General features: G+C 42.4%; 1 protein-coding gene and 1 pseudogene across 2 annotated transcripts in view; one reads left to right on the top strand and one right to left on the bottom strand.

Moving 5' to 3' along the window:
• The window catches only part of LOC104680350 (ubiquitin-conjugating enzyme E2 E1), an 85,011-nt gene that overhangs the window by 53,516 nt on the left and 4,237 nt on the right, over positions 1-27,258 (top strand). The gene's annotated exons all lie outside the window — the stretch shown is intronic.
• LOC104680353 lies at positions 19,404-21,357 on the bottom strand (annotated as a pseudogene).

Here is a 27,258-nt window from a genome sequence, read left to right as displayed (position 1 = left end):
AAAAAAAAGAGAGAGAGGGAGAATGAGAAATACCATTTATTTGAGCTTGGCAGGTCTTTGGTGACCTTTGGAGACTAGTTTACTGTGAAATGTTGAGGTAAAGTAGGACTGAATCGCATGTAGAGGGGTTTGTGTGTATTTAGAAGCATCAGGAAATTGGCACTGAAGGGCAGGGGAAAGCTGGCCCAGCAGCCTGGAGGGGTAGAGGTGTTTAGGAGTGTGTTTTAGAGTCTGATGGGGTTTTTTTTTTTCTTTCTTTCTGCTTGGGAAAGTTTGAACTTTTTGTAGCCAAGTGTTCTATTCACTGATAAAGTAAAAGAGGAATTAGGTAAAGACCACATGCTTATCTTAGAAAGGAGCACACATTTTTGTGAAATGAAAGGAGAAGAGAGGAGTGGAAATAGAAATTTTCATGTGGGGAGAACAGAAGTTGAGGGAGCAAGGAATATCAAGACAACTGAGAAGTCTTTGTAAAGAACACATTCAGTACTTTAAGATGTTATTTTCTAAAACGTGCACTTTTGGATTGCCTATCAGACTGGAGATGTACGCCTGACAAGTCACGTTACACTGAATTTATTTAGGAAATAGTTTGACACACAGAAGTTTCACTTCTCCGGCCACTTGTGAAGGATTTGTCTCATTGGTGTGGTGTCAGCCTGGTGAGATAGGACTTGCTTGTGGTTTGGAAGCTGTCTGTGGGCAGCTCCAAGAGCTGTTGTGCTCTGCCTCTTTGTGAACCATTTGTGCTTATGGAAATGGTTCCCAGCGTGTGCTCCTCAGGAATGAGTCTGAGTGACAGAGGTGCCAGTAGGCTGTAAAATGGTAGCAATGACCTTAGCTAGTCTTTTTTTTGTTTTGTTTTGTTTTTGTTTTGAGACAGAGTCTCGCTCTTGCCCAGGCTGGAGTGCAATGGCGCAATCTCGGTCCACCGCAAGCTCTGCCTCCCAGGTTCACGCCATTCTCCTGCCTCAGCCTCCTGAGTAGCTGGGACTACAGGCGCCCGCCACCACGCCCGGCTAATTTTTTGTATTTTTAGTGGAGACAGGGTTTCACCATATTGGCCTGACTGACCTTAGCTAGTCTTTCTTAAGAGGCTGGGAGCCTGAGGACAGTTGAGAGGTACTGGGCTAGTTAAACCTCAGGACCTTTCCCTGCGAAGGCTCTTTGGCAGATACCATTTGGGGCTATAGAAGCTGTTACTTAAATTCTGGATTTCAATGCAGAGGGCAGACATAGGGCTACTAATTTTGTTTTGCAAGGACATTGAAAAAAAGTCATTGTTTACTGTCAGCATTTTATAAAAGGGAGGATACTTTTTAATCACAAAATATGAAGAAGTTTATTCTTCTTATTATTATTTTTTGAGATGGAATCTCGCTGTGTCATCCAGGCTGGGTGCAATGGCACGATCTCGGCTCACTGCAGCCTCTGCCTCCTGAGTTCAAGCAGTTCCCCTGCCTCAGTCTCCCGAGTAGCTGGGATTACAGGCATGCACCACCACGCCCAGCTAGTTTTTGTGTTTTTTGTAGAGGTGGGATTTCGCCATGTTGGTCAGTCTGGTCTTGAACTCCTGACCTCAGATGATCTGCCCACCTCGGCCTCCTAAAGTGCTAGGATTACAGGAATGACCCACTGCGCCCAGCCAGGAATTTTATGAGAATGAAAGACAAACCTTTATATTGAATAAATTACAATTTATAAAAAAAATGTAATGCTTTCCCCTTATTCTTACCACTCGTGTGTAAGAACAACTGACCTGCAGCACTGAAGCTGTTCGTTTTTGAGAAACTTGTCCTAAATACTTGTCCTCCCTCCTCCCCACTTTCTCACCAGTAAAAGGGAGCTTGAAAGCTGGTATGCTATCTGCATACATGTGAGGGAGAGGGAGGGTTGCCCATAGGAAATTTTTATATTGGGCCCATTTCTAAGCCACCCTCACTTGAGCTCATCTGTAACAGTTTACCTCATAATAAATACCTCGTATTTTAATCATTTATTGTTGGATACTCCCCCACCCCCAATTTGGCTAGTAGTTTTGTGAGAGAAGGCATTAATTTTTTTTTTATCATTTTTGTGTATCTTGGTAGAATTTTGCCATATTCATTAAATGGAACTGATTGCTAGTCTAAACTTACTACCAGTTACCTCACTAAACACTCCTGGCCAATATCTAGTGCCAGCTCTCGTTCAGCCTGCCTTTGCCTCAGGCCAGATCCTTCTGCTCTCCCCATGGAAGCTGGTTGAGAGGAAGTGATGTTTAATCCTTGACCTACTTTTCATCTTCCCAGAGAGTAATGTGCCTGCAGCTGTTCTTTCACTCTCGTTAAATTCTCGCTTTCTTTTACTCCTTAAGGGAGCTATGAGGCATGGAAATTTTCCTCCATCTCCAGTGCTACTACTCCTCACTCTCCACCTGAGCACATGCCTCATGACTGTCCATATTATCTGCTCCCACCCTTGTGACTTTGATATCCATGTGGATGACCCATATCTATCTCTTACCAGTGTCCACTTACCAGGTTCTTCATCCAGAAACATTAGCCCAAATGAAGCTTCACTCACCCGAACAACATTTGGCCATGCCATAGCAAATGGAAAGGCCTTTGTAATGGGAGAGATTTGAGTCCAGTCTTTGTCAGTTAGTAGCTGAATGACCTTAGGTTAAGGTTAATTACTTAAAGTCTCTGGGCCTTGGTTTCCTCTAATGCAAAACAGGGATATTCTCTCCAAAATGGTATTGAAGAACCTGCTGTGACTTTGCTTTACCCAGTTCATTAAGGGTAAAGTGTCTTCCCTGGTTTTTAAAGCCCTTAATGATTTGGCCTCAACCTGCCCATCCAGCAGGCAAAATTCTTTGGTACCTAGCATAATGTTGAACAAATACTAAGTCTGAATAGGTATTTTTATTGGTTTATTATATTATTGTAAAGCACATTAGGATTTATTTTATTTCATACTCTCATTGTTTCATGCCTAGCAGTCCCAACTGCTGGAGCCACTGAAATTTTCATTTACTTCGTTTTGAAGCAGCAGTTCAGAACCATGTCCTGTGTGCAGGTTTTGCACACAGCAGATGTGTAAGGATGTCTTGAAGTAAGAGATGGTTCTTCTGACATTGCTGAAGGAGAAAATCATTTTGCTCTACCAGACTGAAATTGAGAGCTCGGCCCTTTGCTGCCAGCTTGCTTTCACATCTGTCTGCCTTTGGCTTCTGGATGCTTTCACCTTGGCTAGATGAAGATGAACGTTCTGACCCACTCAGGTTTCTGTAGAGTTGAGACCCTGCTGCCACTACTGCTCCTTTGATGCTGGTGACTGCACCTCACTAAGTTAGCTGTTTGGCTAGACAAATCTGTAGCGCTCTGGTTTTACCTTTCAGCAATGTTTTTGCTGGTGTGCTTCCTTGTGGCTTTGTATGGGACTCATTGTTAATGGAAGCACACATTAACAAAACACTGAAATGGCCAAACATTAACCATGACTTTAGTTAACAAAATTCTGGGAGAGGTACAATTAGTAGTCAGAAATGGACTGTATTCAAGTGGCTCTCCTATGAGTTTATCTTGATACTCATCTTACCTCATGCTTATGTGGTGTTGAATGTGCCTTGTGTCTAAAGCTGTGGGTCCTGGCTCTTACAAGAAGCACAACCCAAGCAAGCTATCAAGTGAACTAAAAGTATTCATTTTGCTTAAATGTGTTTCTTTCCCATATACTTACCCCTTTACTTGCTATAAGCCATAAACATTGAAATGGTGTTTTTTAAAGAATGTGAAGCCTTATTTTTCAACTTATTGAAATAAAACTAGGTAGTATCTAAAATAGCATGTACACTATATTTAAACTATTGCATATAATACTAAATGAATTCATTAAGCAGGTAACTAATGGTGAACATTCTTTAAACTAAAATGAAGGTACATGTTTTGATTGTTTTTTGAAATGTTAATATATAAACAGACAGGGATATGTATATATAGATATATGTAAAGTCACATTTTATTTATTTAGTAAATGATGACTTCACCAAATGCTGCACAGCCATGCTTGGAATGATGCTCAGGATGTCTCTTTAACAATACCGCAGGGAGACTGCACAGGCCAGAAGGAGACAGTTTACATTCCCTTCTGCTCCTTAGAGTGTAGACATCTTATTTGTGTATGTGTTGATGCCTTCAGAGGATCTGTGGTTTATTGATAACTCCTTTAGGATTGTTACTGTGAAGTAGTTATGATTTCCCCAGAGACAATTTTGTTTCCATTGCCAGTGCTGTTGTCCAGGTTGTTAGACCTCTGTAGCCTCTTTAATTAGGCTCTCTGCTTCACTTATTGAAGGCTCTAAGTAGCTTCCTGTTTCTGAATTGTTTGATGTTTTCAGTGTTTGGGGTTACGTATTTCTGAAGACACGTATTTCTGAAGACAGTGACTGGTTTTCTATTACCTCACTCCTGATATGGAAGGGAGATAGGGAAGTGCTCGGAGGAGAAGAGTGGGTCCCTGGCGAGGGCTCCATCCCTAGGCCTGTACCCACAGACCTAGGTGAAGACAGGAACTCCTGCCTTTCATGCCCAAATGTTGCATTTCCCAAGACCACCCTGGCCCCCATTCTGTGCCTATGAAAACCCCAAGACCCTACCAGACAGACACACAAGCTGGACGCCGAGAGAAACACATCGGCGAAGGAACACACAGCTGGCTGGACGTCAAGAGGAATGCACTGGTGTGGGAGCACACTGGGAGACGCCAGCAGGCCAGCGACCAGCAGAATGACACAGAGTTTGGCTGGGGCAGTTGGAGAAGAGTTGGGCCACCAAGCGGCCAGACTCCAGGGGAAAACCATTTCCCTTCCAGCTACCCCATCTGCTGAGAGTTACTTCCACTCAACAAAACCTTGCACTCATTCTCCAAGCCCACATGTGATCCTATTCTTCCGGTATGCCAAGGTGAGAACCCCAGGACGTGGAAAGCCCTCTGTCCTTGCGATAAGGCAGAGTTCTAACTGTGCTGGACAACAGAAGCCGCCTATGGACGGCTAAACTAAAAGAACATCCTGAAACGCATACCCATTGGGCTTCAGCTGTCAACATTCACCCCTAGACACTGCCGTGGGGTCGGAGCCTCACAGCCTGCGTGTCTGTCTGCTCCCTAGAGGTTTGAGCAGCAGGGCACTGAAGAAGTGAGCCACACCCCCATCGCACACCCTGCAAGGGGGACAAGGGAACTTTTCCCATTTCACTCCTATAGACAGTGCAAAGCTATTAAAATCTAAGTTCGCTTAGTAGGCATGTAAGGTCCTGTCTGATCTGGTCTCATTTAGTCTTTCAGGTTCCATCTTCACCTTCATTTCTGCAGGAGAAACACATCTCTGTTTCTCAAACCAAAAGATCTTCGGTTTGGTCACCCTTTCCCCTGAAAAATACCTGTTAAGCTCTGTAAGCATAACTTAGATACCATTACACTATGAAACCTTCTCAGTTTTCTGTAGAATACATTTCTGTGTTCTGTCTGTTCCTTTGAAACATATTTTTTAGTTTGTATTGTACTATATATGGTACAGTGTACAGTGAACTATATGTCCCTGGCATATAGTTATCCCTGAACTATATGTGGTGAACCTATAATATTAAGCTAATATGTTATGCTTGATTTCTGGGAACCAAGTAGATGATCATTTGGAAAAATATACCACCATTGTGCATGGCAGAGGAACTTGAATTGGTAAAGAGTTGTGTCACATGGTTATAGGTTGCAAGATATTATCTTTTTCCTTTCCGTCTTATCTTTCTTATTTACTTATCATTTATTTTTTGAGACAGAGTCTTGCTCTGTCACCCAGGCTGGCACGGAGTGGTGCCATCACAGCTTACTGCAGCCTCAAACTCCTGGGCTTAGGCATTTCTCCCACCTCAGCCTTCCAAGTAGCTGGGGCTATAGGCATGCACCATCACACTCAGCTAATTTTTTAATTTTTTGTAGAGACAGCATCTCCCTATGTTGCCTAGGATGGTCTTGAACTTGTGACCTCAAGCGATCCTCCCACCTTGACCTCACAATAGTTTTCATTTTTATTGAAATTATACACTAACATAGTTTAAAGACTTTAATATTTCTTTGTTAAAAAAAAACTGTTCCCAGCATTTTGCTCTCTAGTGGCAACTACATGTACCTCGTTGAGCCAATTACTTTGTTGTTTATATCCTGTTTTTAGGTATATACTTATTACTTTATATTTCAATTTTTACCAATAGCTATTGATTCATGACAATGGATGACGACAACTTAGTTCTTTCCTCCCCAGTCACACTCTTCCTTTATCCTGGTTTGCTTGGATCAATGTTGATAAAATGTTCACTGTTTATATTACGTGAGCATTATTCACATGTAGCAGACTGGTTATTTTTCCTTCCCTGCTTGACTACTCCCCTCCCCAAGTTAATTATTCTCTCACCTTTTCTCCTCTCCCTTTCTCAACCTTCTGCCCCCTTCCCTACCCACTTCATATATATACTTGTCACAAATTCAACCCCAAATGCCTTCACAATTATCTAAATATCCTCAAAAGACATTCAGATGCATTGAGTTTTATATACGTTTTATCTTTTTTTTTGAGAGGGAGTTTTCGCTCTTGTTGCCCAGGCTGGAGCGCAGTGGCGCGATCTCAACTCACCGCAACCTCCACCTCCCGGGTTCAAGCGATTCTCCTGCCTCAGCCTCCCAAGTAGCTGAGATTGCAGGCATGCACCACCACGCCTGGCTAATTTTGTATTTTTAGTAGAGATGGGGTTTCTCCATGTTGGCTAGGCTGGTCTCAAACTCCCAACCTCAGGTCATCCGCTCACCTAGCCTCCCAAAGTGCTGGGATTACAGGCGTGAACCACTGCACCCAGCCTGAATTTTATCTTTTTTGAAGAAATCTCTCCCCAGAGCCATCTGACCTGTTCTGGTTTTAACAGGCTACCTGCTAATTCTGTTTATAGCTGTCATACCGGATTCTCTTGTTAGTGTCTTTTGGGGAATTCTCTTCACTATTCTACATAGAAGTTTTTTTTTCCTTTATCTTTCTTTTTCTTGTTTATGCCCTTGTTTTGCAGAGTACATCCCTCAGTAACTTCCTGAAAAAGGTTTCTTGGGAGATAATTTTTAGAGACCTCAAGTATCTGAAAAGATCCCTATTCTTCCCTAGCACTTGACTGATAGTTTGTCTGGTGTGGAATTTGTATTGGAAATCATTTTGAAGACGTTGCTTCATTGCCAGCTCACTCCCACTATTGCTTTTGAAATCTAAAGCCAGCTGATTTGGAGTTTCTTACACGTTGCTTCTTTTTTTCTCCCTGGAAACTTGATGTGCCATCTTGTATAGGTCAGTTTTCCTCCAGTGTACTGTGCTTTTTCAATGTGGAAACTCATGGCCTGGTAAGTTTTAAGATATTTTGGACCTCTTCTCTGTTTACCTTTTCTGGATCACTCTCACTGTTCAAATCTTTGACCTTCCTATGATCCTCTAATTGTTGTATCTTTTATCTCCTATTTGCAGCCTGTCTTTCTTCTACTTTCTTGGAAGATTTCAACTTTTATCTTTTATTGAGTTTTTGAAATCTTTTGTTTGTTTGCTTGCTTTTGGTTTTAATTTCCGAAAGCTACTTTTTCTCCTCAGAATGTTATTTTGTTTTGGCTTTATTCTTTTTTCATAAGTGCAATGCATTCTGTCTCCCTGGGTATTAATAAGTTTATTTTGAAATTCTCCCATAATTTCTGTTTTCTGTCTTCTAGTCTGTTTTGATTTTTGATTTTTGTGTTAGATAAGAACCATGTTCCTCAGTTATCTGTTCCTTAGTTAGGAAAGTCTTTCCTCTGCGTTGCTCATATTCCCCAGAAGAGATTGCCTGGAAGGTGAAGGCTGGCCTGTGTTTTTTGGGAGCTAAGTGGAGAAAGAAAACTGGGGTCTTACTGTCCTGCATGCATAAGCTCATTTTCAGTACAGCACCTCTGCCCTCATCCATGTTAATGACCCCTGGTGCAGAGACCCTCTGTTGTAACTTCTTCTGAAAGTAAACTTCAGACTGTCAGGATTTCTCTTTGTAACAAATTACTGCAAATTTAGCAGCCCAAAACAATACACACATTCAGTATCTTACAGTTACTGTGCATCAGGAATCCAGGCATACCTTAGCTGAGCCCTCTGTTCAGGCTCTCCCTTGGCTGTAGTCAAGGAGTCAGCTGGCCTGTGTCCTCATCTGTAGCTCTTACAAGGTCACACAGTTGTTGATAGAATTCATTTCCTTGCAGCTGTAGGACTGAGGCCCAGGCAACTTCTAGAGGCCACTCATAGTTCTCTAGCCCTCTTCTTAGGTAGTTTATGTCATAGGAGCTTGCTTCTTCAAGGCTAGCAGGAGACTCTTCAGTCAGTTAAGACTTAGTCCTTTTTTTGAGATGAGGTCTCACTCTTGTCACTCACCCAGGCCGGAGTGCAGTGGTACAGTCTTGGCTCACTGCAGCCTCAACTTCCCTGGGCTCAGGTAATCTTCCCGCCTTAGCCTCCCAAGTAACTGGTATAACAGGTGCATGCCACCATGCCCGGCTGTGTTTTGTATTTTTTTTAGAGATGAGGTTTCACAGTGTTGCCCATGCTGGTCCCTAACTCCTGGGCTCAAGCAATCTGCCTGCCTTGGACTTCCAAAGTGCTGGGATTACAGGTGTGAGCCACTGCACTTGGCTGGAATGGGACATGTTTGTTAGTCAGCACTCTTCTCTGTTTGGGGATAATGCTTTGCACTCCTTGGTATTAAATGACTATTCGAATCATTTTAGAAAGCAACTGATACCAACATAAGATAACATATGACTCTGCCATCTGTTAACTTACAAGCCAGTTTCGTGCCTGACTAGTGGCCACCAGTATTTGCTTACCAGTCATTTTAGGCTTGTTACATTTAGATAGCTGTGAAATGTCCCACATCAGCCCTCCATCTGTGGGCCTCTTTAGCTGCTGCTGCAGCATCTAGCTTTTTGAAAGCTATTGTCTACTGCTCAGCTAGAAGGGTGTGTGTAGATAGCAGGACCAAGGATTCGCTTGGGTGAAAGAGTTGGCAGTGAGAAAGCAACCAGACCCTCCCCTCCAAGCCCAGCCCTGTATTTGACATGCAGGGCATAACCTCACTCATTCAGTCTCTCAGCCCTATGCAAATATAAACAGCCTTCCTCTTGTCTCTCCAGGCCAGCTGGGGCCAAGAAAGAAGCCAGTGATTCCCCCAAGTGCAGTAAATAGCTCTCCTCACCTCCTGACCCTGTTATTTCCTGGTAGTTCTGAGTTGTGGATCCTGCAGTGGAGAGGGAGGGAACAAAGAAGTTGCAGAGGCCTTAGCTTCACAGAGCATTGAGCAGTGGGTGATATTGTATCCTCAGGCAGGGGTTGACCTCACATTTCAGTGCAGGTCATTCTAATGACTGCTGGACCTCCCAGTGCCGCTGTGAACTAGAATGGAATAGAGTGAAGTGGATCTGAATTCCTGGACTATGCCTGGGACCAACCTAACTTCTGAGCTGGAGAAAGTAGGTCTCATGTTCTATACCTGCTTTTTTTAGCTCTGGGGGGAAAGAAAGAATTGTGAATCTTTCTTGTTCTCTTTGCAGCTTAGGGGCATAACATTTGGACTGTAATTGAACTGATGCTTGTTTCCCCAAAATGTCTTTGGTTTTCATTAAGGTGGGGGATTCTCTGCATTTTTGGAGTTGTCACATTATTATCGAAATCCCTGTCCTCCACACTAAGTACTCTGTGTGGTATGTGTTTATTTGCACCTAATTCATTTCTGCAAATAAAGTGATTTAATTTTTGGTATTAAGAAATTTTAATAACACCTTTTGGCAGATCACAAGATTTTCTTGCTCTTATTTAATCGCAGCTTCCATCCAAATGTGAAAGAGAAGTGAAATAGTAAGGTGGGAGAAGCAGGCCAGTAAATGTGATCAAACAACTTTTGTGTTGAGTCCAAAGACATGTAACTTTATTTTAAGCTTCATGGGTGTAGTAAAAAAAATACCACCTTAAGAAAACCTGGATTGCCATTAGCCAGGACTGACTTCTAGGCTTTCTGACTTTGTACAAACAAAGCACTTAATCCTGAATCCTTCTCCTCATCTTTTTTTTTTTTTCCCTCTTTTTTTAAATATATTTATTTATTTTGTATTATTTTCTTATTGTCTTTTTAATATTTTATTTATTTTATTTTCCTCATCTTTAAAATGGAGAAATGTTACCTTTCCTGTTCAAAGATTCTGGGCAAAGATCAAAAGAAGTCAAAGTTTACGAAGGAACTTTGAAAATTATATATTTCTCTGCAAGTGTTAGGGTACTTTTCTGTCTTTGATTTGTGTTGGTTCTTGGAGTGATATTTTAGATGTACAAATAGTAGGTCAGAACAAACCTGTATGTAATAAATTGTGGAGAATTGAGTTCAAACTTTATTTTGCTTATATTTGGATAAATTATCATCAACTTTGTTGAGATGTAATTTACACACAATTAAATTCACCCATTTCAAGTCTTCCATGTGTTTTGACTGTTTAGATAAATTGACAAATAGTTATCTTAGCTAACAGTTAGTATTTCTACATTAAAGAAGGGAGAAAGAGCACCCTCTTTTGGTAGAAGTTTCTCCTGTGTGGGCTCTCTGGTCCCCCTGTCACATTTCGAAAGCCGATTTGCATCCTGCTGTTGGAGTAAACTTGAGCCCTTTCACTTATACTGGTGCAGGTTTTACTGTAGTCTCTTGGAGGCTTAGTATCTCAGTCCCATGTCTGAGAGCATAGGAGAAGGAGGAGGGTAGGAAAGAGCACCTGAATTGAATAGAGGAGGGAGCAGAGAAGGCACAACAGTGAGATAGTGTCCAGTTAGTCTGAGTATTTCCAAATTTTCCAATAAAATGTCAGTGGAAGCTTTTATCATAGGGCCAAAAATCTGTCCTTCAGTGTGACCCACAGAGCCACAGGAGACCCGAACCCCTTGTATGTAGTCCCTGATGATTTTCACTGGGCTATAGATGGGAATGGCAGCAGTCATAAATATTTCCTATGAATGAGTGTTCTAGGTATTTTTTTACCCAAAGATGTGGCATATCAGTGGGTCACTATTGAAAACATGTTTGGAATGAAGCAGGAGTGAGTCAAAAGATCTCCCCTCAGTTCCTAAGCAACTTTGTTGTAAAAATAACTGTGAAAACTGGGCTTAAATGAAACACAGGTTCCAATGGCTGGAATAAGAATACTGATAGCCCAGACTCAGTATCCCCCCCATCTCTCCAAGTCCTTAAAGCATTGGCCTTCTAGTCAGAAACGCTACTTACCCTAGGGTGACCATAGTTACTTTTATTTTTTATTTTTATTTATTTATTTTTTTGATACGGAGTCTCCCTCTGTCGCCCAGGCTGGAGTGCAGTGACACCATCTCGCTCACTGCAACCCCCGCTTCCCGGGTTCAAGCTATTCTCCTGCCTCAGCCTCCTGAGTAGCTGGGACTACAGGCGCCCGCTAACACACCCGGCTAATTTTTGTATTTTTATTAGAGACGGGGTTTCACCATATTGGCCAGGCTGGACTCAGTCTCCTGACCTTGTGATCCGCCTGCCTTAGTCTCCCAAAGTGCTGGGATTACAGCTGTGAGTCACCGCGCCCGGCCACTTTTACTTTCTCTTATTACTTTCTATATTAATAGGCAGATTAGATTCCATCTCTTCTGCCTTTATTTTGTCCTTCAGAATAGAAACTGGGAAGTAAACACAGTTTGTTTGTTTTTTTTAAATCTCAATAATTGGAATCTGTTTGAAGGAGAAAATCGCCTGCATCTCATCCTGCAAGTGCAACCACTATTAAGTTTGGGTATATTTATATCTTACAAAAATGTTTGTTTTGCGTACTGTTGTGGAACTTGCTTTCAGTCCTTCTGGATTTCTCTCCTTGTTCAGTATGTATGCCTCATCTTATTTACGAGCTGCACAGTATACCATCATATGGTTGTACTCCAGTGAACCTATCTCCTGTCAGTCAGTTAGCTCATTCCAAATTTTTTTCATCATATATAAGTAAGAGTCTCCAAAATATCCTTCTACTACAGTCACATGCACATGTCCAGTTATTTCCTTAGGGTAAGTTCCAAGAAGCAGAATTTCTATATCAAAGTGTTTACTGGAAATTTTTGCCATTCTGATAGGTAACAGTACCAGTGTTTAACTTGTATTTCTTTGAGTCTAAGTAAGATTGTGAATGTGTTTATTTGCCATGTGTTTATTTTCCACTTTTGAGAACTGCCTGTGTACTTTATCCATTGTTATTATTTAAATTAGTCAAGATATTAACCCTTAGTCATGAACTAAAAATGCCTCCCCCCCTCACCTTTTTATAAACTTTATGGTATCTTTTTTTTTTTCTTGAAAGGATTTTTGATTTTTGTGTAGTCAGATCTGTTGGTCTTTTCCTTTGTGTGTGTGTGTTTGAACTTCAGTGATGTCTCGGTTTTGGTCATTCCCACACTCCCGCCTGCCCCCTCAACCCCTGTGTGACTCTTGAGATGAGAGTTCAAATACAAGCAGTTTATTTCCAGGTACAAAGAACAAAGGGAAGCTAAGGAAGAAAAGATAGTCAATAAAAGATGTCTCATCTGGGCTCAGTGGCTCATGCATATAATCCCAGCACTTTGGGAGGCTGAGGCAGGCAGGGATCGCTTCAGCTCAGGAGTTCGAGACCTGCCCAGGCAACATAGTGAGACCCTGTCTCAAAAAAAAAAAAAAAAAAAAAAGTGTCTTATTAAGCCAGCCCCCACAGGGAAAATTGCCTCTGCGGAAACTGGGAAATTGGGCAGAACACTTGCCTGAGAATGATCCCACCCAAATTATCAGTTATTCGTTGAAGTCTGCTCTTGGGGGGAGTGTTCCAGTTATTTATTGCTACATAACAAAATAATCTAAACAACAACTACCGTTTATTATTATATTAATCTTTCATAGATACAGAGTTTGGGGCTGGTTCCTACTGAAGCTTTCTAATGCAGTTACAGGGGCTAGGACTGGAGTCGTCTGAAGGCTTTCTCACTCACATGTCTAGTCTTCTACCTGGGCTGGGAAGGCTCACATAGCTGAGGGCTGGAACAACCTTGGGCTTCTTGGCTAATTCTCATTCTTGATGTGGTCTCTCCACATGGTCTCTGCAGTACTAGGCTTCTTATGTGATGTTTACAGTTTCCAAGGCACATAGAAAGGGAGAGACAGACAGCTGCAGGATGAGTTAGGGGGCAGAAGGGACCATTGGAGCCAGTTGTGAAGTCACACTTACATCACTTTAGACCTAAATATCACCAGCCCATATTCAGAGGGAGGGGAATTGGACTCTACCTCTTTGAGCAGTTTCAAACAATCTGTGGACAGTGTTGTAAAACTGCCACAGGGAGTTAATTTACCTGTCCTCCTGCCTATTGCTACGGGCAGAGCAGCTTTAAGCACAGAGGCGCAGATAGATAGGGGTAGCTAGAACTTGACCATAGCATACCAGAATCCTAAGGGATGTGTTGGTGAGGCACTGACAGCTTCTGCTGTAGTTTTTGTCAGTGAGCTCAGGAGTTCAGGTGGCTTCTCTCATTTCCAAAACTATAAAACTGTTCACTATTTAAAATTCTTAGTTCCTATTTAAAATTATTAGTTTAACTTTTGTTTTTTAACATCTGGGAGTAAGAATCAAGCACTTATTTTAATGGTTAGCCAGTTGCACCAAAATAATTTAAAAATAATCTGCCCGGTGGTTCTCAAACTCTTTGGTTTCAGGACCCCATTACACGCCTAAAATTTATTTCAGACCCCAGCAGCTTTTGATTATATGGTTAACAGTTAAGGATTTTCAAAATTAAAACAGAATTATTTAAAACATCTATGATTGATTTTAAAATAAAAAATATTAATATAAATAATACTGTAAATGAAAACTGTTTTTCAAAATTAAACAGCCTAGGCTGGGCGCAGTGGCTCATGCCAGTAATCCCAGCACTTTGGGAGGCCAAGGCAGGTGATCACGAGGTCAGGAGATCGAGACCATCCTGGCTAACACGGTGACACCCCGTCTCTACTAAAAATGCAAAAATTAGCCGGGTGTGGTGGCGCATGCCTATAGTCCCAGCTACTCAGGAGGCTGAGGCAGGAGAATTGCTTGAACCTGGGAGGCGGAGGTTGCAGTGAGCTGAGATCACACCACTGCACTCCAGCCTGGGCAACAGAGCGGGACTCTATAAAAAAAAAAAAAAAAAAAAAATTAACTAGAAGAGTGGTACTAGTTCACATATTTGCAAGTGACTTTAATGTCTGACTTATTAGCAGACAGGTAGATTTTCATATCTGCTTCTGCATTCAGTCTGTGGCCCTCGCACACCTGGTGTAGATTCAGGAAAATCTCACAGTACAAATGTGAGAAAATGGGAGTAAAAACGGTAAGTCATGTTTTAGATTTATGAAAATAGTTTTGACTTCATGGGGCTTCCTTGAAAGGGTCTTGGGAGAACTGCCTAATTTTTCCCTGATGGTGTAAATGCTACCTTCAGCTGAAGGCATTTTTATCCTCCAAATTCACATGAGCTCTGTACTGAGGGAAGATACAGGGAGCTGAACCTATAGTCCTGGGAGGGTGCAGGTGGAGGTTGAAGCAGCAGCAAAATTGTCAGAATTAGGCAGTTGGGCACGGTGGCTCACGCCTGTAATCCCAGCACTGTGGGGAGGCTGAGGTGGGCAGATCATGAGGTCAGGAGTTCGAGACCCGCCTGACCAACATGGTGACATCCCGTCTCTACTAAAAATACTAAAAATTAGCCAGGCATGGTGGCGTGCGCCTGTAATCCCAGCTTCTCAGGAGGCTGAGGCAGGAGAATCACTTGAACCTGGGAGGTGGAGGTTGCAGTGAGCTGAGATGGCACGACTGCACTCCAGCCTGGGCAACAGAGCGAGACTCTGTCTCAAAAACAAAGAGACAAGAGAGTTTCAGGCTGATTGACCAGTGCAGGGAGGTGTTCTGATTCCTTCATAAGTAGGGTAACCATATAATATGCAAGTTAGAACACTTTAGAAAGCAAAAGTAGGCAATAAAAAAACTGAAAATATTACCAGATAAAGACTTTGCCAAACAATAAAATAATCATAGATTCACATCACACAGTGACCAGAAAATCACTGTGCAAGACAGTTCACACAACTCTGCTTTGTAGCAAGTTATTGAAGTCTGTTTCTTGAACATTATACCTGTGTCACTTCCCATGCTTCCCACTGACCTGGCAGCCCCCTGACTGCCCTACCTGGAGTTTGATATTGGCAGCAGTTGCAGTGTGGAAGCTGCATAGGGGCTGAGTGTGAGTGAAATGGGAAACCTTTAGCTAAAATTAATTTCATTATCAAATATGTGTGCCAGAATCTTTTCTTAGAATTGAGTAAAACCTGATAAGCTCCTTTAAGAGAATCTTGGTATCCGTTTAAAAAAAGCTTTCTTTGTGACACTGTTGCTTTTGGGGATCAGCACTTAAATGTGTGGAGGGTAGAGGTTTAGTTAACAATACGTTCTCCCATCAAAAAGTCTGAACAAGATGCCCTGCTTTTCCCCCAGCTGACTCACTTACCCACAGTATAGTTAATCATCCCAATAGAAGAGTCGGTCGTGCCCTGTGAACCAAAGAACCAGGACTAACAACCCGTTGGTATTTACTCATTTAAATAGCAGTTTTATATATGGTAGCATAAGCATTGCAACTGAAGAATCTGGACTCGACCATCAGGCAGATACCAGATACCCAAGCTCTGGATTCTTTAGTGGGAGTAGAGGAGTAGTCACCACACACACACAGCATTGGATTCTGTCCTGACTCATTTTTTCTAACTTCTTGGGGGAAAGGGCAGATTAGAATTGTTCCAAGTCAGGTTTGTGTAATTCCTGCAGAAAAGACCTATTGTCGGCTCCACCTTCATCCTGACTTACCTACATGTTTAATCTACAGAGGAAAATGTCTTTCATGACACAAGGGATACTGATCTTACTTTAATTATAGTCACTGCTGTACCCCCAGCCCCTGCTGCTTTCAGGTGCTTGGCATTGAACTTGTTTTGTCATTTTACTTGCTTGCTACCTACCCCCACTACTATCCTGACAGGCCAGAAGGGAAAGTGCGGTTCCTTGGCTCACTGTACTAGTAACTCCTCATTCAGCCATCCCTAGTTAAGACTGACCCCTTAATGTCCACATTTTTTTAGGTCTACTCTTCTTTTGTCATCCCTACCGGAGTATCTTAACCCTTTACTTACAGGTTACTTGGAAGTAGTTTTCTTTTAAAACTAGTGTCCTTACTCTATGTGCATCTAATTTTTTTTCAATATTGGAATGTAAATTTCTAGACGTGCTAGACTGTCACTAGAGCAGCAACATATACAGTAAAACCTATGACTGAATGACTGGGCAAGATTGAGCTTTTGTGATGTTTTACTTATTTTACCTCATTTGGAAACACTGTTGTGTAATCCCAAACAGTAGTACATATTTGATCATCTAATTAAATATTGGCAACTGTCAGTGTGCCAAGCCCTGTAGTGCGTGGGAAATTACTACTCTCTAGAGACTTAAATTCTGATGTACAAAAGATTGTATCCAAATGACTGTAGCATTCTGTGTAAATACCCAGACAAATCTGTTCTCTTCCTGGTTTGGAACAAATTTTAAAAATGAACTCTATAGCTTCCATAGGCCACAAATCATCCTTGTGCGCCACAGAAAGTGACATCAAAACTTCCTTTGAAAGTTTACCTACTTTATGCTGGAGGAAGACAGTAGGCACCATTTCCTCCGAGTTGGTGTCATAAGATTTTTGGAGGGCTTTGTTAGAACTAGACCATTAAATGGCCACACTGTTTCAGATCTTAAGTGCCTGGGATAGTCTCCTTCTCATAGTTAGGAAGATACACCCCCTATTTAGCCCCACCGTGCCCCAGTATAACTTCCTAGGTATAGTGGATACCACTAATGTGAATTCTTTTTTTTTTTTTTTTTTTTGGAGATGGAGTCTCACTCTGTCGCCCAGGCTGGAGTGCAGTGGTGTGATCTCATCTCACTGCAACCTCTGCCTCCTGGGTTCAAGTGATTCTCCTGCCTCAGCCTTCCGAGTAGCTGGGACTACAGGTGCTCACCACCACACCCAGCTAATTTTTGTATTTTTAGTAGAGATGGGGTTTCACTATGTTGGCCAGGATGGTCTCGATCTCTTGACCTCGTGATCTGCCCGCCTTGGCCTCCCAAAGTGCTGGGATTACAGGCGTGAGCCACTGTGCCCAGCCAAATATATGGATTCTTGTGTGTGGGTACTAGTTTTTCTGGGGAGCCCTTTAGGTTGGCTCTAGGTCTGCAAGTTCTTTCCAAGGGCTAGTTACCTGAATGGTACACTCCTCACAGTACCATAGCCTCTTCCTTTCCTCCTCCCCTCACCTCATGTGAGGAGGCCTTCTAACTTTGTTGTTGGGACTGTGGCAGTGGTCATCCTGCTTTTTAATAGCACTTACAAAATTGTGTCACTACCCTGTTACCCTTAGTAAGGTTTTCTCATTTTTCAAGTTCTTTCTGCCACTCACTTCTAGGTTACAAATGGTTACTGTTTTATGAAGGGATGTTGAGGGTAAGATTGTACCAAGTAGATCTCATGGAGAAGGCAGCTTTCACCCGGTATCTCTGATAGATTGCTACCTTCATAGCTTATCTTCTTCTGTATGAATTTCTTAGCAATAGAAGATTAAATCAGGAATGAATTTTTAGTAGTGTGTTTGTCATAGGGAATATAGACACAATTGGTTTTTTTTTCTTTTTTTCTTTTTTCTTTTTTTTTTTTTTTGAGACGGAGTCTCGCTCTGTCACCCAGGCTGGAGTGCTGTGGCCGGATCTCAGCTCACTGCAAGCTCCGCCTCCCGGGTTCACGCCATTCTCCTGTCTCCGCCTTCCCGAGTAGCTGGGACTACAGGCGCCGCCACGTCGCCCGGCTAGTTTTTTGTAGTTTTTTTTAGTAGAGACGGGGTTTCACCGTGTTAGCCAGGATGGTCTCGATCTCCTGACCTCGTGATCCGCCCGTCTCGGCCTCCCAAAGTGCTGGGATTACAGGCTTGAGCCACCGCGCCCGGCCTGCGGTTTTTTTTTCATATAAGCATTTTGTAAATTCAGTTTTGGGTTTTTTGTTTTTGGTTTTTGTTTCTTGTCTTAATAAAGCTAGGCATTACCAGGGTTGATGCATATTTGTTACTGCAAAGAGTTGTAGACAAGGGAGAAGGGAGCTAAATAATATCAATGGCAATTTAAATCTAGAAAATCAGAACTATGGCTCACTACTGTAATGTCAGTGCTTTCAGAGGCCAAGCAGAAGTATTGCTTGAGCCCAGGAGTTCAAGACCAGTCTGGGTAACCTAGCAAGACCCTGTCTCTACAAAAAAATAAAAAATTAGCCAGGTGTGGTGATGCACACCTGTAGTCCCAGCAACTCAGGAGGCTGAGATGGAAGGATCACTTGAGCCAGCTGTGATTGAGCCACTGCACTCCAGCTTGGGCAACAGCTGAAAAAAAAAAAAAAAAAAAAAAGTTGGTATTCATTGCTCTTAATAATCCTGTATATCTGGCTTCTCAAACTTTAATGTGCATAAGAATCATGTGTTAACATGCACATCGATTGGGTCTGAGGTAGAGTCTGATGTCTGCATTTCTAACAAACTCCCAGGGCATGGATGCCGATGTTGCTTGTCCAGAGGCAGCACTTTGAGTATCAGTCTATAGAACATTCAGGGTATATGCAAATCTAACTTTTAGTAATAATAACAACAACCACGTATATTGATCTTTTTTTGGCGTACCAAGCACAGAAAAAATAAAATAAGACTGGGTATTGGAGTCTAACAACTGGGATTCAGATTGAAGCTCTTCCCTTTACTAGCTTAACCTTGAGCAAATTTTCTCTAAGGCAGGGGTTCTCAACCTTGGCACTATTGACATTTTAGGCTGAGATCATTCTTTGTGGGGGCTGTCTGGTGCATTGTAGGATGTTCAGCAGCATCCCTAGCCTCTACCCACCAGATGCCATTAGCACCCTTCCTCCCATTTGTGACATTCAGAATGACTGCAAGCATTGCCAAATGTCAGGGGGTAGGGTAGGAGGCAAAATTACTTCCAGTCGAGAACCACTGCTCTAAGGCTACTGTTGAAATACGGGTGTTTGGGGGGGTTTGTGATATGGATGATGTACTTTATGTTAAGTGACATAGAAGCTTATCATGAAGCTTCCACAGACAAAAGGAGAATAGGCGTGTGCAGTAGCTAATAAGCAGTCTGTGCCACATCTGGCTTTCTGAGGATGATGATAAAGCTTACTCCAAGTGCCAGTTCTTCATTTTTACAAAACATTCGTCATTGTACTATGAGATAATATCAGGAATTACTTGAGATTTTTAAATAGGTAGAACTGAGTCTCTAATTCAGTTGATACCAAGCCTCTGCCCTTTTTTGAAATATGCTGGCACTGTTGCTACCCTGCCCCTGCCCGTTTCTTCATTCTTACTTCCTGCTGCTGTCCACATGTCTCTTTTTTTCCCCCCTACTCTTTAAAGTTTTATATCACTAACTTCAAGTCAAATGTCACAACTGTGTTCTGGTCAATTTCCTATCCTTGCTTGGCTTCCCCAAATGCCAGTAGCAAAAGATTTGTGTTAATAGGTAGAAGAGACCACTTTAAGAAGCACTGCATTTACTCATCTTCCACAAGGCAGCAGAGTTGGGCATCTGATTATTCAACAAAACAAGGCTTCAGTAGCACCCAGAAGGGCAGACACGCAAACCAGGCTGTAGACACTCTACATTTGTCAAAATCAGACCAGAGAAAACCTACCCCCCACAGATTAAAAGGTAGCGATAGTCACCATTTCTTTACTGTTGCCACAACGTTTTTCTTCTTTTAATTATTATCATGTAGTTGTCTCAAGTCCTTTCTTTAGTTCAGGATTCCCCAACGCCTGGGCCACAGACCCCGTACTGGTCCCTGGCCCATTAGGAACCATGCGCATAACAGATGAGCAGTGGGTGGGCAGGCCAGCCAGCTGATCGAAGCTCCATCTGTATTTACAGCCACTGCCGATTGCTTACATTACAGCCTGAGCTCCGCCTCCTGTCAGATCAGATCAGCAGCGGCATTAGATTCTCATAGGAGCGCAAACCGCATTGTGAACTGCTCATGTGAGGGATCTAGGTTGGGTGCTCCTTATGAGAATCTAATGCTTGATGGTCTGTCACTGTCTCCCATCACCCCCACATGGGACCGTCTAGTTGCAGGAAAACAAGCTCAGGGGCTCCCCACTGATTCTACATTATGTGATGAGTTGTATAATTATTTCACTCTATATCACAGTGTAATAGCAACAGAAATAGAGTGCACAATAAATGCAATGCACTTGAATCATCCCAAACTGTCCCAGCCGCCACCCCCCATCTGTGGAAAAATTGTCTTCCACAAAAGCAGCCCCTGGTGCCAAAAAAGTTGTGGACTGCTGCTTTAGTCCATCTCCTGTGATTGCACGGGTAGGCTGCAAACGCCAAGGACTTGATGAGCTCAGTTCACTCCTTGCCAACAATGAATCCATTCCTGAGAGAATGAGTTCCTGAAGTCTTGGTGTTAGCAACTGGAAGTACAGGGACTGCTTGATTTTCTGTATCTTATTTTATGAAGTTTTAGTTTCTTCCATCCTTCCACATCTGCGGAGTCCACAACAAATACAATGCCATCTGTGCATCTGGCATGTAACTCCCACAGTGGCCTTACTTTCTCCTGGACACCTACATCCCAGAAGTGAAAAGGGACTGTTTTAGAATTTCCCAAGGTTACCTTGATTTTCTCAGTGTTAAATCTTTTGGTAGGTACAGTATTTACAAATTCATCAACTGCAGCCTGTGTAAGACATTTGTCTTTCTAGCACAGTACAAACCTGGAATAACAGTGTGGAAGGACTGAAATGAAGGCCGACTGGACAGGATAGAAGTCTGGTCTGATGGTCCTTTTCCCAATTTCCCACTGCAAATAAGTGTCCCAAATTGAAACGCTTTCTTCTTGCTTTAGAACTTCTCTTCGTAGGTGATCCAGCTATAAGACTAACCATCCTTCCCTTCTCTTCACTCAGCGTCTCTCCTAGCATCTGGGGAGGTGTTCTGATACCTGTCCGTGGGCACCAGGGAGGCCTGGGCAGCGGCGGAGGACAGGGCACCAGGTGGGCGCTGTGTGCCTGGCTGCTCTAACAGTGCTCGCCCAGCAGCCCGCAATTCTGTTTCTAGCATGCTTATCTTCCTATCTTCCCAGCCTCTCATCCTCTCACTTTTTTCTAGGGTATGACAGCAGATAACTAAGTCTTCTGAAATTATGCCTAGAATATATATCTGAATTATGGTTTATGTGTTTGTAGGCAAGGGTCCTCTCTCCCAATAAAAAATGTAAAAATTCATTTGATAGAAAGATACCTTTAAAAAATTGATTCTGGCCAGGCACAGTGGCTCACGCCTGTGAATCTCAGCACTTTGGGAGGCCCAGGTGGGAGGATCACTTGAGCCCAAGAATTTGAGAAGAGCCTGTGCAACCTGGTGAGAGCCTGTCACTACAAAAAATTTAAAAATGAGGCTGGGCGTGGTGGCTCACACCTGTAATCCCAGCACTTTGGGAGGCTGAGGCGGGCGATCATCTGAGGTCAGGATTTCGAGACCAGCCTGGCCAACATGGTGAAACCCCATCTCTACTAAAAATACAAAAATTAGCTGGGCGTGGTGGCGGATGCCTGTAATCCCAGCTCTCAGGAGGCTGAGGCAGGAGAATTGCTTGAACCTGGGAGGCAGAGGCTGCAGTGAGCCAAGATGGCACCACTGCACTTCAGCCTGGGTGACATGAGTGAAACTCCGTCTTAAAAATAATAATAATAAATAAATTTTTTAAAAAATTAGCTGGGCATGGTGGCATGTGCCTTTAGTCCCAGCTACCAGGGAGGTGAGGTGGGAGGATCACTTGAGCCCAGGAAGTCAAGGCTACTGTGAGCCGAGATCACACACAGTGCTCCAGCCTGGGTGACACAGTGAGACTGTGACTCAAAAAATATTCTAAAGTTCACTTTGCTTCAGGATGTTCTTTAAAAGAAATCAGTAATGTCATTTGACAATTGAAATGCAGATTTGGTTTCTGACCATTGAAATGGAAGAACAGCAGAGTAGTCTGTAGTTAAGTCTGTACTGAGAATGGGAATGGGGAAAGACTCACAAAAACATGATTTTAAAACATAAAGGAAACATAAATGTTACTTCGTGGAGTTATCCTGGAAGATTTTAAGTCAATCGAGGGAACGCAACAGATTCTAGTAAGACGGTGCTAATGACAGGCTTTGACAGTTGGTTAATACCTCCAATGATTTGTAGTACATTTTATACTGTGCAAATGCTGTTTAAGACTGTATATGTGTAAAGCAAAAGTTACTACCAGTTGATAGTTTTTTACTTTGTATACTTATCAATATAATATTGAGGCATAAGATATGTAGCCACCTTGTCCAGGGGTCATTAGAGAGAAAATGTCTCCAGGATTGTAGGAAAAGCTGTCAGAAGTGAGTCCTTGTTAATTGTGTTTATTCAATGGAGAGTTTCCTATCAGTTAACAGACACAGCTTCCTGTATGACAGAAGTGTTGTGGCTCATGGCCATCCCTGCTCCTAATGTTTACATACCTGTATGAAGTCAGAAGCCTTTATAGAAAAAAGAAAATATGGTGTTAAAGTAGAAATGACTCATTTTTCTTAAAATCTGTATCAGAGTAATATTTATTTTGATTAGAAAAAAAACTGTTATCTTTTTTCTTTTTGCCTTGTATGTATTCTACTTACATTTTGAAAAGTGTTTTTAGTTACAAATAAACTTTAAACCTCTGTGTAGGAACGTGTGAAAAGTATAGGCATAGTCTCTTCACTTTCTCAGTTACATCCTCTCATGCAAAGGTTCTGATCACAGTTAAATTTCAATGTCTTCAAACAGGGATAAGTGGGTTTTTTAAAGGAGGCAAAGTCTTACACTTATTTCTATAACCCCAGTGATACTTTGGTTGGCTGGTTTTAAAAAATCTTACTGCACAAAACGGAGATGACCCAGTTTAGAGAATCTCAATTAAAATAAGTGCCCAGGTGAAGACAGACGGGGTAGACTTCATGCAAAATTAGGAAATGTACTTTTCTGCTCCCATCTTTCTTTAATATCTTAATTTCAACCCCTCTTTTCCCAATTCAGGATTTTCCCTACTCTCTAATCATTTGGATTAATAATTTAAATTACATACCATTCTAAGGTATGCTTGAACCAGTGTTTAAAATTAAACTTGTATTTCTTGTTGTGGAACCAAAAGTGTCTTCTGGAGGAGACAGGAGATTAGTAAAGGGTGTACTTAGGTGACCTGAGGGCAAACCTGGTCAGTCATTTTATCAAGAAATAGGTGGGATACTTGAACAGCCTCAAGTAAAGCTTCTCTTATTTCCTGTTCTCCTGGCACTGGCCTTCTGAGAGTTGTTAACATTGTCCTCCACCCCTGGGGATGGGACTGCCTGCCCACTTTGTAGGCCAGCAGATCCTAACTTTCCCAGTGAGAACTTAGGAAAAAAATAAAATTGTAGGCCCCTATATCAGAATTTTTCTGTTTTATTCTCTGATTAAGAAGTACACATGACAAAAAGCTACCTGAATTCATACAGTAGCAGCTTTAAGTGACTATCTAAAGCTTGATATTCAGGGCCGAGCATGGTGGCTCACACCTGTAATCCCAGCACTTTGGGAGACTGGGGCGGGAGGGATCACAGGGTCAGGAGTTTGAGACCAGTCTAGCCAATATGGTGAAACCCCAGCTCTACTAAAAATACAGAAATTAACTGGGCATGGTGGCACATGCCTGTAGTCCCAGCTGCTTGGGAGACTGAGGCAGGAGAATCGCTTGAACCTGCGAGGCGGAGGTTGCAGTGAGCCGAGATCGCACCACTATACTCCAACCTGGATGACACAGCAAGACTCCATCTCAAAAAAAGAAAGTTTGATATTCAGTGACAATGCTTGGTCTTTTCCGGTGGATTCTCAGACCATTCACAGTAATTCCTGAGGGCCCACAGGTTAGGGATCCCTCACTATTGAATGTTCTTCAGGGTCAATTACGTTTGGTATTATTTCACTTCGCATTTAATTATTTTTCATATTGCACCTTTATTCTCCAGTTTTGAAGTTTAACACAAGTGTAGTATGTTTTTTGTCGTTATGTAATTGTTGTGTACTTGATTCCTTTTCTCTGTTTTCTCTACTTTTTTCTGAACTTTCAAAAAAAAAATAACACCTAAACTGCAAGCAGATTACAGAGATACAATCTTAATTGGATTTCTGGTCATATCACAGGTGATAAGCTATCACAGGTGACAGACTGTGAAATGTTACAGCTTATGCTCCTGACTGGTTGTCCACTAGTAACCTGTAGCAGCGGCTCCCAAATGCAGACTCCCTGCTTCGAGGCCATGGTTGTGGGTGGGGCACTGAAATACATAGATTCTTCGGTCCCCCTCTAGATATTCTAGACTCACTGGGCCTGGGGTGGGGTCTAGAAACCTTGAAAGTTCCATCGGTTATTTTGATGCACAGTGAAATTTGGGAACCACCAAGTTTCATTACAATCCATACATCTGCATGTAGTGACATATTGATAAACCTTTATCTTTTTTGTACACTAAAGGACCAGCAGCATTGGGCCCATGCCAGCATGTCACCTCTAGGGTTAGACTGCCCTCACTTTCGTTTTTTTCTAGGTTGGTTTCTTAGCACTACCAAGTTGAACATGAACAGTGTGACTCCTGAGCTCTAGTGTCTTTTTAGGAGGCAGCTTGGAATACTGTCAGTACTGGATTTTAGAGAGCCTGGCTCCTCTGAATGAACTCTTGGCCTTGGTTCCTCATCTGTAAAAAGATTTTAGAGTAGCCTTTTGCCTTTAAGTGTTTACCATAAACCAGATAAAAGAGCATTCCTCTTTATTTGCAACCCCTATATTAGTGTTATTTTCATACATAGGCCACTTTTCATTAACTGCACTCCAGGCGTCATAGCTGTATCAGCCAGCGTCCCTAGACTTTCTTCCTTCAGTTTGCTATAACAAAGTACCATAAATTGGATGGCTTATAAACAACAGAAGTTTATGTCTCACAGTTCTGGAGGCTAGAAATATGAGATCAAGGTACTGGCAGCTTCAGGTCTGGTGAGGATGCATTTCTTGGTTTCCAGACAACTGTCTTCTTGCTGTATCCTCATATGGTAGAGAAAAGAGAGCTTTTGAGGTTCTCTTTAAGGACACTAATCCTTTTCATGAGGATTTCTACCCCCTAACCCAATACCTTCAAAGACTCCACCTCCTAATACCATCACATTGAGGGTTAGGATTTCAACATAAAAGTTTTGAGGGGATGCAAACATGTACGCAGGTAGGCAAACTTACGATGACCAAGAACCGGTTCTCACCTCAGGAAATGAAGCAGTAACGGTAATATCATTTCACTGGAGAAGTTACTGCTTGTGTCTAGAGGGAGAGGGCTGAGTAAGAGCTCTCCCTACATTCCACCTTGGGAAAATTGCCATCAGATATCATGTAAAAGTATGAAGTCATCTTTTTTAAACACAAAGTATGACTTCATGGTGTAGACAATGTTAAAAAATCTCTGGCCGGGCGCGGTGGCTCATGCCTGTAATCCCAACACTTTGGGAGACCGAGGCGGGTGGATCACCTGAGATAGGGAGTTCAAGACCGGCCTGACAAACATGGTGAAACCCTGTGTCTACCAAAACACAAAATTAGCCAGGCATAATGGCGCATGCCTGTAAGCCCAGTTACTCAGGAGGCTGAGGCAGGAGAATCGCTTGAACCCGGGAGGCGGAGGTTGCAGTGAGCCGAGATCGTGCCATTGCACTCTAGCCTGGGCAACAAGAGCGAAACTCCGCCTTTAAAAAAAAAAAATCTCTCTCTGTATCTAATCTAAAACAAATTTTTTAGGTGGCTTACACTTATAATCCCAGCACTCTGGGAGGCTGAGGTAGGAGGATTGCTTGAGCTTAGGAGTTCAAGACCAGCCTGGGCAACATAGTGAGACCTCAGTGTATACAAATGAAACAGAAAACATTAGCCAGCCGTGGTGGTGCATGCCTGTAGTCCCAGCTACTCAGGTGGCTAAGGTGGGAGGATCACTGGAGCCTAGAAGTCAAGGCTACAGTGACCCGAGATCATGCCACTCACTGCATTCCAGCCTGGGTAGTGGATCAAGACGGTTTCAAAAATAAAAAGTAAAGCAAGTTTTAGTTTTTGGTAATACCCATCACAAAGAGATACTAAAGGATTAATAATGGTGATCACTGCTGTTTAATGAGAGAATACCCGTGGGTGTGTTGCTCTATAGTTTCCTTCTTTCTCTCACTTAATTCTGAAAACATTCCTGTGAGGTAGCCAGTGTCTGAGCTCTTTCTGCCTCTTGGCCAGTCTGGGCCCTGTTCTTCCCATTACCTGCTATTCGGTTGCCCATACTTTCTCCCACCTTTTTTGCCTTGTCATGTTTTCTTCCTCAGCTTGTATTCTCCTCTGCTTTTCCTTTGTAATAGCTCATTCCCCTAACCTGTTGCATCTCTCACACCAAACTTCAGACCAAGAGAAAAACGTGTGATGGGTTTGGGGCAAGTACAGGCCCATGGGTAGGCTTTTTATTCCCTCTCTCTTCATCTCTTCTTTCTCTTAAATGAAGGCATCAGACTTTGTAACCAGTTAGCGGAGGGCATCTTGAAGGAGTTTGTCTTGTTCAGTATCAAAACTCCTGACATTTAACCCTCTGCCTAGTACATGGGCATTCAGTGAGTGAGTGAATAAATCCAATTCACATCATATATTTATTTAAAAGAGTAGTTCTGCTGGGTGCGGTGGCACTCCAGAAGCCAACACAGTGCTTTAGAATGGTGGCCAAATTATGGTGTACCCATGTAACAGTGATTTATAATAACAGCTAACAGGGTTGGAGGAATGTCTTTAAGTATTAATATTTAGAGAACCCAATTATAGAATACAAATTGAAATGAAAATTGAATAACCTGTAACTGGATACTTACATTCTCCTCCCTCTCCCACCTAACACGGTTTATAATGTAAAAAGTATG

The sequence above is a fragment of the Rhinopithecus roxellana genome, chromosome 1, assembly GCF_007565055.1.
Source record: "Rhinopithecus roxellana isolate Shanxi Qingling chromosome 1, ASM756505v1, whole genome shotgun sequence".
Lineage (NCBI taxonomy): Eukaryota > Metazoa > Chordata > Mammalia > Primates > Cercopithecidae > Rhinopithecus > Rhinopithecus roxellana.
Note: the sequence above shows the minus strand (reverse complement) of the source record. Positions and strands in the feature narration are given on the sequence as shown.